The sequence below is a fragment of the Citrus clementina genome, unplaced genomic scaffold (assembly GCF_000493195.1).
Source record: "Citrus clementina cultivar Clemenules unplaced genomic scaffold, Citrus_clementina_v1.0 scaffold_9, whole genome shotgun sequence".
Lineage (NCBI taxonomy): Eukaryota > Viridiplantae > Streptophyta > Magnoliopsida > Sapindales > Rutaceae > Citrus > Citrus x clementina.
Window position 1 is genome coordinate 23719305 of NW_006261964.1, and position 13105 is coordinate 23732409.

The 13105-nt window shown below is 33.6% G+C and overlaps 1 pseudogene; it reads right to left on the bottom strand.

Annotated features, from left to right (window-relative positions):
• Positions 1 to 9329: 9329 nt before the first annotated feature.
• On the bottom strand, positions 9330 to 9890 carry LOC18031966 (annotated as a pseudogene).
• Between the last annotated feature and the right edge of the window lie 3215 nt (positions 9891 to 13105).

A 13105-nucleotide genomic window follows, 5' to 3' on the forward strand; every position in this document is an offset into this window, starting at 1 on the left:
CTTGTGTTCGATGATGTATTAAGTGATGATGTTTTCTTGACGATCTATATAATATAATTAGATGTTGTTGATGGTATGGATTGATCACTCATGTGGAGGCATTTTATAAAGTTGTGTGACAGCAGTTCGTCCACTAATTATATTTTAGCATGATCTTGGGAGTTATTTTCTTACTCAAGGGTGGCTATAAGTTGTTTTCTCTTGTCCATTAATTTTTGCTTCGTGGTTACTTCCGCTGTATAATTTCCAACAAATTCTGGTAACGGCTACCAATTATTAAGAAACAAACTCTTATGTGCTGTTTGTGGTTAGGAAAGTAAAAAGTTCAACACATTCATAGCCTATTTTAATTAACCTATTTAAACTTCATGAATCAAACGTGATAAGTAAAAAGTTCAACTCATTCATAGCCTATTTTAATTAACCTATTTAAACTTCATGAATCAAACGTGATTAATTTAATCAATATTTTAATTAAAAAGGAGTAAGTCGTAAATTAAAAATGGGTTTACTAAATACTTGTATGTACTTTTGAAATTAAATAGAAACACAACACAATCGCGAACGTTTCTACAATAGCCTTCTATTATAATTTGGAATTAATAATAAATCACCTACTCGTTAAAAACACACGTAATCCCCAATTCGTTGTTACCGTGCTAAAGAGCTCAAGTCAGCAACAAACAATTATGACATACACAAAGCTCAAATTTGTGTGCCATTCAATTGAGTTGTCTCGTTATGTACAACAAACAGAAACGCTGTCGAAAGTTTTTTTTTTTTTTCCTCTTACGACTCATTGAAAATTCTGATTTTCTGATAAGATTTAATACAACGATGGTAGACAGCATGAATTGCTTAAAATGAGTTTTTCAAAGGATATCTGCCTTCGGAAATGACCTTTTTTCTTGTAGAAAATACTTTAAACTATACTTTAAAATATTGGGTTATAACTGTCTTTGATGATTATATGAACTTTTTCTTGATTGAAAAATAAGTTTAAACTAACAAGAATACAAATGATAAGTTTTAAAAAAAACCATAGTTTTTAGGTTCTTTCTACAAACAACAACGACCCGACTGAAAATTAGCCTGATTTTAAATTCGTAATTAATGAGCATGTGCAAACATTTCTATGGGTGAATGATGGATTTTGCTATGTGGATTATTAATTTGCCAATATTTGAAGGTTTACAAATTTATTACCTAATTAGTTTCACTCTAGTAATTATGAAATCTTCATAGACCTTTTGTTGTCATCAGAAATTTTTTCTTAATTTTGTTTCTAAAAGTATTACTTCCATGCTGTGGTAGATTTTTAATATGGCAATACCATTTGCTGCTGATGGTAGACCAACAATGCTTGACGTGGCAACGCAACTCAGGCAAATGCATAGCTCTTAAGTCTGAACTGTAATACAACATCCCTATCAATTTCCTCCGTAATAGTTGTATGCCATTAATTATATATATTTTTACAACTATATTAAAGCATAGCTGCTTCACAAGTGCAGGCGGTCTTATCAGAGATCATAATGGGGCTTAGGTGGCCGGCTTTGGAATGAATATTGGATCGTGCCCGGTTACAGTAGCTGAGCTTTGGGGCCTATATCAAGGTTTAAATATTGCTTGGCAAAATGGGATACGATGGTTACAAGTTGAAGTTGACAGCATCTGTATTCTCCAACTAGTCACCACCCCTATGATCACAACTAATGAGCTATCTCCTTTGATTAAGTCAATTAAAGATCTCATTAGTCGCAGCTGGCGCATTACCATTAATCATGTTTACAGGGAGGCTAATTTTGCAGTGGACTTCTTAGCAAACCATGCCCTATCTTTTCCTTTGGGTCTTCATTTGTTCCCAAATCCTCCTCCTGGTATCATTGCTTACCTTCAGCGTGACATGTATGGGGTAGCTTACCCACGTTTTGTTTTTCCTTAGCTCTTTTTAGAGCCCCTTTGTATCAAAAAAAAAAAAGCATAGCTGCTTCATCATCCCTTTCAATTTCCTTTAGAATAGTTGTATGCCATTAATTATATTTTTTTCAAAAACAAAAAGTGAGCTAAATCCGAATGCAAATTTTAACCGTCTATCTTACCTAAGATTTGAACTTGGGGAGTCACCTAAATAAAACTCTTTGAAAATTCGGGTAATCACCCAAATAAAACTATTTGAAAACCACACGGTTAAGCCTTCATTTTTGTTTTGTTTTTTTTTTTTTGAGAAAAAGAAATTTTGGTTATAGCATAATAGAATTGATGTAGATAAGTTTTAGTAGACTTCTTATTGTAAACTTTTATAACAATGTGTAAATAAAGTACACAAAGGCTGACCATCCGTCTTTGAATTGTTAGATAGGTGCTAAAAGATAAATTTTTGCCCCGGCCCCTTCCTCTTTTATTTAGAAACAAGATTATAATCGGTGTTTGTATTTGCATTATTCAAACATTGGGATTAAGAATTTCTTTTCCAACATAGAGTTCTCTTTAATTAATTCTCATGCCATTAGTAGTTTAATGAAGAATAAAAAAAGAACGACTGGGGCAAAAACTAATCTTTTGAAAATATACCAATTACAAGTCATCAAATATCCTTGAATGTCTGGGATATAAATAATGAAAATACAACATAGATAGATAATGAAGAGTTTGGAGCGCAAGTGGCTGGAATCAGTTTCCCAGTAAGAATCGGTGCAAGGACATTTATCCTCAACTCCACCGTATACGAAATAATTCGACTCTGTTCAGTTTGGTTCCTAAGTTCGGTTCAACTTTTTAAACGGATCGGGTTTGGTTCGGTTCAGTTTTTGGGCAAAATCAAATCGAGCCAGTTTATGCACACCCCTATACAGCATGGCCATGCAGTCTATCTTTACCTTCTGGCTAATCTTGGCATTCGTTGCCGTGACTTCAGTTAATTAGTCGGACTCTATGCAGAAGATGCTAATGGATTCTCCCGTTATATGTTTCATTGATTGTTTTCGTTTTTATATTTGGATTCTTTCGCGCATTTTAATAATTTTTAAATTTTCTTGTACGGCTTTTCCTCTTTTTTGTTCTATCACTATGCATCATTTGATGGGTAAAGCTAAATACATCCTTTTGGCCGGTGTCATTTTTCTATTTTTAATTTTTGTCTTATATCAGCGATGTTTCTTAAAAATAAATAAATAAATAAGTGTTTAATAGTTTAATGGACATTTTACATATATGTCAAAATACTAATTTTCAGGTGTTTTTGTTTTATGAAAACAAATAAGTAACATTTGTAATTAGACACTAAGAAAAGAAAAGCAAATATATCACTCAAATTTATGTATTTGGAAATGTTTAGACTTCGGCTAAATTCAAACCTTTTCATAGTTTAGACAGAAAAGCAAATGTTAAATCAAATTTGATATTAAGAATTTGAAGCCTTTCTTCAAATTTGATGCACAACCCTAAATCAAAGATCTGTCTACCAAACTTTTAAGGTTGTCGTGTGAATTCTTTATCCAAAAACGCCACCAGAAGTTATACCTTTCATTCCTGAGCTTGATTATTTTTCTTGATGTACATCAGCATGTAAATTTACTACTTTCATTATATGCAAGCTTCTTAAATGATTTATTTCTCACCTGGCAGTGAGCCTCAACAACTGGATGAGTGCTGTCATTGAGGGCTGCTTGAACCCTGAAATGATCTGCAATATCTTCAATTGATAGGTGACCAATTGAGAAAGGCTTGGTGGCAGGGCTAGTGAATTACCAAGCTCACTAGCCTCCTTGCAGATCCTGGATCTACGTTTAGGGAATGTAATCCTCTTGTTACCTCATTTTCAATCCTTTTCATCTCAATCTTTTGGAAAAGTTAAAGATTGAGATGCAGGTTGAAAATGAGGATGACAGAAAAATCACATTCTCTAAACGTAGATCTGGATCTACAAGAAGGCCAGTGATCTTGTCACTCTGACACTAACGTTGAGATTGGCAATGTGGTGTTTCTCAACATCTGGTAAAGCCTTTACTCCTTTGGTCACTGCTACTTTGAAGCTGTTGCAAACCACTTCCTCAGACATATTGAACCAGCTACCATGACAACAATCACTCTCTTACTAAGGAAATAAATTCAGAAGGAGCTTGATATAAATTGATAAAAAAAAATTCGACAAGATAATAAAACCAACTAAAAAAATAATAAATAAAATATCTGATTTCATTAACATAACCATTTTTAAAACTTCTTCAACTGTTCTCAAGGTGTTTTCATGTTTTGAAAACATCGAATAACAATTTCATTGTCAATATAAACAAATACATCTTTTTCTATGTACACAACTAAGTTATCATTCAACCATTGATCACCCATCCGATTCAGAAGTCGATTCTTCACAAAATTCATGGTTGAAAATACTCTCTCTATAGTGGCTGTGGCTATAGGTAGAATTAAAGACAATGTAACCAATTGGTAAACTAACGGATACACTTTGTCCTTTTTAGTCTTAACCATTGTCCTTGAAAATTCACCAATCCCTCTCAATTATGAAAATTTTGTACTATATCGCAAATCCGTAATGTAAGCTTCAAGTTGCATCTCAAGTGCTATAAGATCTATTGTAGAAAAATCTTTAGAATAAAATTCAGCAAGTTGTTAGTAATTTTTCCTTGTCAAAAGCTGCAAACAAATCATTTGGACATAGACAATCCAAACAAATAAGCAACTCCGTATTTGACTCATTGTTTGGGCTATTAAAATTTAGTCAAGTCAAGGAGAATTCTCGTTATTTAGTCTTATGTATTAAGCACGACCAGCATAACTCGAGCAGACCAGGAGTTGGTCACATGATTTTCATAGGCTAAGACAAGGAGTTCCTTTCAGGAATTAGTCTGTAACGTCCAGGCGTGTTTAAAGCATGATTAGGCGTTACAACGGCTGACTAATAACTATATAAATGGACGTATTAATCCACACACTTAAATGACGTAATCAATGCATTCAATTAGACAATGACCACAATAACTGACACTTATAGTCGTCAATAAAAGCAGGAAAAAGATTCAGAAAAAGGGGTTGGACCTTCTAAACAAGATATCATCTCTTCCATATAGAAAATCACACAAAATCACTGACTTAAGCGTTGGAGGGTTAACGCTGGAAAAATCCGGCACCCCTAACCATTGTTTTTGTTGTTTCAGGTCATAGAAAGCATTGAGATGATTCAATACTCATAAAATCAACAAGGATACATTTTCAAGTAAAAGACAAAGTTGACCTTTGACAAGGCAATCCGGTCGTCACCATCCGGTCGACCAAATTTCAGCATCAACATATACCATAACTGCTACTGCAAGATTATCTATCACTATTAAATTCTTTATGTGTAGTTCTAATTTACTTGAATGGTTGTGAATTTGGCGTTAAGATTTTAAATTGAAACAGATTAATTATTTCTTATGTATCGTAAACAATTATGTGGAACCAAAAGTCCCATGGGCGTAGTTCTATTGGCCATGAATTCACTTTATACCCGATCATCTGAGTTTTGAGTAAAAATACTTTGGGGCATGGGTCAAGGTTTGGCGGGTAAAGTTTTTCAACTCCAACCAAACCTTACACATATATGTATCTATTTTATAGCCCACTAAATCCTTTACCTTTGTTTTAAATCAAGTTTCAAATATATTTAGAACGATTCACTTGTTTTCGGAAGTATATTTGTCCACTTGCTAGCATGATCATGATTTAAATATAATTGGAGAGTGAGGTTTATATATGTAACGACCCGCCTGAAGCTCCACAGGGCAAATCTAACTGCAGCTCAAATATGTATACTAAAAATAATAATAATAATAATTCTTTCATAATCTATAAAATTTATAGCCTCGAAATACAAACTGCAACGGACGAATTTAAAATTTATGCCAAACCATCTACCGTCCTCAATTCAAGTCCTCCTCGTCACTCATCATGAATCAATCCTGATTTATAGGAATTGAATCACAATAAACTATAATGAGTACGAAACTCAGTAAGCAAACTAGTTTTTCATATACCAAAATACATACATACATACATACATACATACATGCATGCATGCATATATATAATGCAAATGGATGATGTGCCATGGCATTCAAAAAACATTGTAAAACAAATCATTGAAATCTCATTTTGTCATTTTCAAAATTTCATATTCTACTTTCAAATCACTTACTTCAACTTGAGCTACCTTCATTCAATTACCACTTAGTAGGACACTCCTTTAACTTTCATAACGTTCATATACTTTGGACTTCACGTCAACATGTCCCTCACCCATTTATCTCATAATCATAATATTGAAATACAAGTAAGCAACCCAAGAGGGGGGGTGAATTGGGATTCTAAAAAATTATTCAATAATAAAGAAAATCTTAATGCAATTATAACTCAAATTCAAAGCAATAATAATTAAGATGATCACAATATAAAAAGGTAAGGGAAGAGAGATTCAAACACGAGATTTTTACGTGGTTCGGCCAACCTCGCCTACGTCCACGCCTCCAAGCTTTCCGGGCTTGAGGATTCCACTAAGCAAGCCTCCAAGGCTTCAAATGCTTACACTTGACTTCCGAGGTGTCAATGGACCTTTACAACAAGAGATTATCCCCAATCTCTTAACCCAAGTGTATCCCAACACTTACAATCACTCAAAGTAAAAGATTACAAATTTGTTTTGCCTCTCACAATATACAAGATAACTCAATGATGCTTAATATGTGAATAGATGAAGCAAGAATGTGCTCTAAGCTCTATGAAGATTGTATTCTCGAATATTAGCTCAAATGGTTGTGTTGTGATCAACCTTCTTTGAATTTGAATGAGCCTATTTATATCTGGAGCTGAAAATCTAGCCGTTACAAACTGTCGGGCAGAAAATGGTTCGCCGTTAACGATAAACGGTTAACCGTTTCGCTTGTTCAAAGTTACCGTTGGACCAGAATTCAAATAAACGGTTTGCCGTTTAGGATTGCCCTTTCGCCGTTAACTTCCAGAGACCTGCAAGATGAGCATTCGTTATACGTTTACGCTAAACGGTTAAGGACTTGCGTGAGGTAACGTTTCTGGATATTATCGGTTAACCGTTTGAACAATAATCGGTTAGCCGTTTGTCTCCAGTAACCTGCAAAATGAACATCAGTTAATCAATACTAGAGGCGGACAACCCTCAATTCTGGACGTTATCGGTTAACCGTTTAAAAAGAAACGGTTCACCGTTAGTTTCCAGTAGCCTTCCTATCTTGGGTGTTTTCTGTTAAGCGTAAACGGCTAGAGCTTAGGCAATATGATGCTCTCTGGTGATAATCGGTTAACCGTTTAAAAATAAACGGTTCACCGTTAGTTTCCAGTAACCTTCCCATCTTGGGTGTTTTCCGTTTTCCATGAACGGTTAGAGGTTAAGGAAATGTGTTACTCTCTGCCTTTAATCGGTTAACCGTTTAAAAAAAACGGTTCACCGTTTATGACCAGTATTGCAATTTTAAACAAGTTTTTGCAGAGAATTTCTTTCTAATTTGAAATCCATCTTTTATGAAGAAATAAGGCAATGATTAAAAGAGTTTTCGTTTATTAAGAAATAACTCCATTATTTTTGTCAAAATACATTTAAAATTTGTTATCATCAAAATCAATATTATTAACATATTTATGTTAACAAATATAGCATCCAAAGTATCCTCCACTAAGCCAGTAATGAATTCAAGCATCCAAGCCAAAACTATAAAACAATCTTTCTTTCTTCAAATTTCGTTTGCTAAAATCCACTTTCTTATTTTATAGAAAACATAATGCATTTTCGTGCTCATGCCAATGAATCATTCACACATAACACATAACAACACATCCTATCAACACATCATATAAACACATGGGCAGAGTATATAAATCCATATCCGTATATATCAAAATAGGCTTTTCAAACATGTCAAACATGTGGGAGCTCCTAAGTTACATTTAATGTAACTTACATCCACTCACACGAACAGTGTGTGGTGTGGGGCCCACGCACTTCATGTGAGTGGTGTAAGTTACATTAAATGTAACTTAACATTTGTCCAAACATATACATATTCATTTAAAAATCTAGTTTACTTACCTCCTAGCTCCCTCGAGTAACAAACGCGTATCGATATCATCGGCCTAAAATCAATAAAAATACTCTTATAAGATAAAATTAAATTATAATCATAAACTCCAATGTTCTCAAATTTCTCAATATAGTCACATTTCATACTTAACTTCAAATAATCTCAATTTAAATCATTAATTACCAAAATAATCATAATTTCTGAAATTATGAAATTACCCTCAAATACTATAGAATTACCAAAATGCCCTTGAATTCAAAATTATCAAAATACCCCTAAAATCATAATTTACCAATTCAACCTCAGGATCATAAATTGCCAACTTATCCTCAATTATAGTAATTACTAAAATACCCACAAAGTTTGGAATCACAAAATTCCCCTCAGAGTGTAAAATTACTGAAATGCCCTTGCTGGTCAACAGTGACCAAAAGTCAACCAATGGCTATGGAAAGTTCGGGTTATGCACTTCTAGGCAAGCTGAGTCCAACGGTGGTGATGGTGACCTCCCACACGCGGCGATGGCTCCGAATTGAGCTCCCAAAGCCATGAATCCTTCAACGGCCAATCGGTTGCCCCGTGGTTGTGGATGATTGGAAATAGCAAAGGCCAAGGTGAGGATCAAAACCCAAGTGTTGGCACGGCCTAATTCTGGCGAAAACGCATCGAATTGAGGCGGTGAAAATGCACCGAATCGAGGTGACGATTCCGCGAAGATTCAAGGCTTCGATCGGTGGTCTTCCGGTTGTTTTCCGATAGCAACGGGGCCGGTACAATGATCAGCAGAATCTTTTGGTTCAGTCGGCACCTTCCGTTGCTAGTGGGGTGGCCGGAAATGGAAACAGAAGCCGGGTTGGGTTCGCCGGTTCAGGTCGATCCAGTTCGATTATTCCATTCTCTCTCTCTCTTCTTCTTCTCTCTTTTCTTCTCTCTCTCTCAATTTATAAAGGTGTGGGGTATTACAATATATGACAATAAATCTAGTTCACCAAGTATGAATCAGTTAATTACTTGAATGAATTGACAGATTAATTTCAATATTGCTGCTAATGATGCTCACGAAATTATGTCGAAGTTGTGGGACAAAAATAAGTTGTATTCTCAAATTGTACCATAGGCAATTACGGTCGGTAGCATTTTAGCATTTTTCAAGTTAACCATTTGGACCTGCAGCTTTATTAGATTTTCTATGCCAAATTTAAAGGAAAATGAGATATATTATTAATGACGAAAATACATAGGATGTGCCATGTAGGGAGAGGCGGCAACGGTCTTTTCTTTTAGTTTGGTGAGAAAAGTTTTGTGCAGATCATCAACTGCTGCATCCATTTCAAGCAGCTCCTGATGGTTGAGCTCATCAACTGGGGTTTCCCGCCTAGGTGGCTGAGTCTCTTTCCCCTTCCTAGGCTGCGTCAAGATCTTCTCCCGTGCCTTTTCCTTATCCAGCTAGCCCAGCAGTTCATTATGCTGCTGATTCAGTTCATTAATTCTCACCCGGCGGTGAACTTCGACCAGCGGATGAGTGTTGTCGTTCGGATGCTTCTGGTTCGACCCCAGAAAGCGGTTAGCAACAGCTTCCAGGGAGGGATGTCCAAATGTGAAAGGTTTCCCAGACAGTGAGAACAACACAATTCCTATCTCAGCTCCAGTAAGAGTAACAAGCTCACTGGCCTTCTTGTATATACCTGATCTATGTTTTGAGAATGTCATCATTCTATCATCCTCATTCTCTATCTTTTTCATTTCAATATTTTGTCTCCCTCTGGTTTTCTTGGCTAGCATTTCCAAAATCAATATGATTGGCTTATTTCATTTTCTATGAACAATGATTTTTGTGTGCTCTGATATGATCATTTTGTGATGCATATATAAGAGGAAAGACGCGGACAATTAATTTGTATGACGCCAAGAATTTATCTGTTCTAAGTTAACATTGACCATATTTTTCAAAATTTAATACAAGGGTGTAAAGTTAATAAATGATATACCTTAAATTTTGAAGAATTTAATTCATTAACAATTATAAAGAAAACATGGTAAAGTAACAATTTAAATAGATAGAATCATGACCTTACTAGCTAATTCTTTGTGTCTGTCTTTCCTTTTTATAAATTCATCACAAAATTGACCACATATATGAAAGCACAGGGAAATTGTTGTGTTCATTTAAAAAAAAAAAAGGCAATTACATTCATTTTGGAAATGTTAGCCAGCACCAATTAATTCATCGAGCTTATTATGGTAGTAATGCTATAGTATGTTCAACAAAAATGGGAAAAATTTTAAAAGTACATCTGATATTTTTGTGAATTACTCTCAGCTATACTCTATACTAATTATCTATCCTCAAATTTAAAGTTGTAAATCTACACAATGGTGATGTCATTAATTACTGGCAACAGAGACACGATTTAGCCACACATACCTTGCAAACAAATGTGGCTACCCAACATTGTGTCCACGTCAAACTGCGGGGGAGTTACACTGGAAAGCGAAACAGAAAAAACATTATCAAAATAGAACAGCAAACAAAAATCAAATACAAATAAAAGAAATTTCAAAATAACTACCAAATGTTGATTACATACGATGAAGAAAAAACAGAGGGAAAAGTAACGTGTTTGCCGATATGCGTGCATATCTGTTTAGCTTCATTTTAACAATTTTCATATTACACACCAATCAATCTAATAAATCCCTAGAAATTCACACAATAATGAACCCAATTACTCTCTTTTCAATACAACAAAAAAATATTTTTTTCTTTTAATTTCCAAATAGTAATGTTAAAACTTGAAGAAGGTTTAAGGAAAATGTTAGAAACTTTTATAGGAAATAACGCGTAAAATACACTCAACAGATGCTCGTGGTGCGTGTATGAATACATACGAAAATGTACATGTAATTAATTATGTTCTTTTAAAGATTACTAAGTGAAGCTTTCTAGATTACTGATTCAAGTATGTTAAAGATAAATGAATTCAAATTTCCCTAATTATGGAGAAGAAGAGAATGATAACATCAATTGTGAAATATCCAAGCATATTGCGCTAATTCTAGCTATCTAATGAGATAAGCAAAGAAAAAAAAAGTAATCTTTATTTAGACAATATATGCGCAATTCAAATTTGTTTCATTAAGTCCTTGACTGAATTTCTCCATTAAAAAAGAAAATAGCGCAAGGGTATTTTAGTCAAATTTAGTTGATTTGTCTCCTTATTTTAGTCAAATTCATAAATTGTCTCCTTGTGTATTTAGGGTGGGAATATTTAAAAACAAGGATAAAATCTACTTTAAACCATTAATTTGAGATATAGCTGTTGGTTGAAAATTATTTTATAGTGGAAATATTTGGATCGCGATTCTCAGATAACATATAGAATTATTATAATTTAGAAATTGTACCTTTGCTTTTTTGTTGTACCAATTTAGGCTCCAAAGTCACGATCTATCACGACCAATCTTGTTAAATCACAATCCATCACTAACAATCATCCAAATCATGACTCAAGTTTAATCTACACTTGACGTGTGGGTGCCTTTATCACTATTGAAAGCAACTAACAGTCAAAAGCTTTTTCTCTCAAAGTTAAAGAGAAAAAATTTCATTTTTGTATTCTGTCTATTGTGAATCCTATATCTTTTGTGAAAAAGTAAGTCTTTTTATATCTTTTAGTGGAAACCCAAGGCTCCTTATTTTATCTCATTTTTAATTATATTAAATCAAAAAATATTTAATTTAAATTAAAAGGTAAGATAAAGCCAAAAGTGGCGCATCACTTGCTCTTGTTATAGGGGCCTACCTTGTAAAATAGTACAAGACCCCCTTACACACAAGCATATTAAATGGAGCCTCACGCCAAATAAAATATTTAGGCTTTTAACTCAAATAGCTAGTTGTCTTCTTATTAATCCAGCAGTAATGCAGTCAATTAAGAGAGCTAACATGGGGATCACTTGGGTACATACAATAATGACTACAGTAATTAGACATGTAATCAAACTACCCCAATTATTTAGTTTCAAATCTACTCCATTAAAAGATTGCTACTGACGTCTATAATTGTATGTTATCTAGGATAGTGTTCTCGAATAATAATTTGACCAATGCTATATTGATTTCTTTACTGTGAAATCCTTTGTACCATATCAGTAATTAAATTGATATCTCAACTATCCGATCAATTTAATTAAATCATGTTCCTTGACATTTATTAATTTTCTCTATTTATCATTTTCAACATTCTAATTATGTTGACATACTCTGGTAGAAGAATTCTATGATGAAGTATCAAAAGCTCATCAAGAGATGTGTTGTACAAATTCTATATTGTTAATCTATAATTTCATTACTCATAATTGCTCCCATCAGGATACCGCATAATCTTAACTACAAAGGTATGTCGCACCTATTCATAACTCAAATAGAATAACAATCATAATCATGAAACTATAATTAACTCAATATTGAGACCGCAATAAAATCAATGGTTATGAGATTTAATAAGCCTGGTTGTCATTTCAAGGTTAATTAAATCTTATATGGGATCTAATCTAATGTAGTGAAACTACATCATTATATTCATACATGATTAAGATAAATTATTCAATGAACTTACTACAATCTAAACATAAATAGGGCACCCCACTCTATTTATCAATTGTGAACTCAATTTATTTAATTATAAGATAACTAGTATTTATCTCTTCTGTAAATCCATATGATTACCACACATATAAATAATATGATTAAATGGACTTTATTCAAATTATTTATGCAATTAAGATATCTCAAAAAATATCTCAAATATTTTATTAATCAGACAATGTATTTATAAATAAATTAATATGCTTTAAATAGCAGATAATCCCAACAGTCTCCCACTAGCTCTCAAATTGTATTTGGCATATTGCACATGTTGTAGGACTCCAACTGCAAGTTATAAAGATTTCCCATTAATGACTATTTCTAATAAGATCTACCATATAGCTTTCTA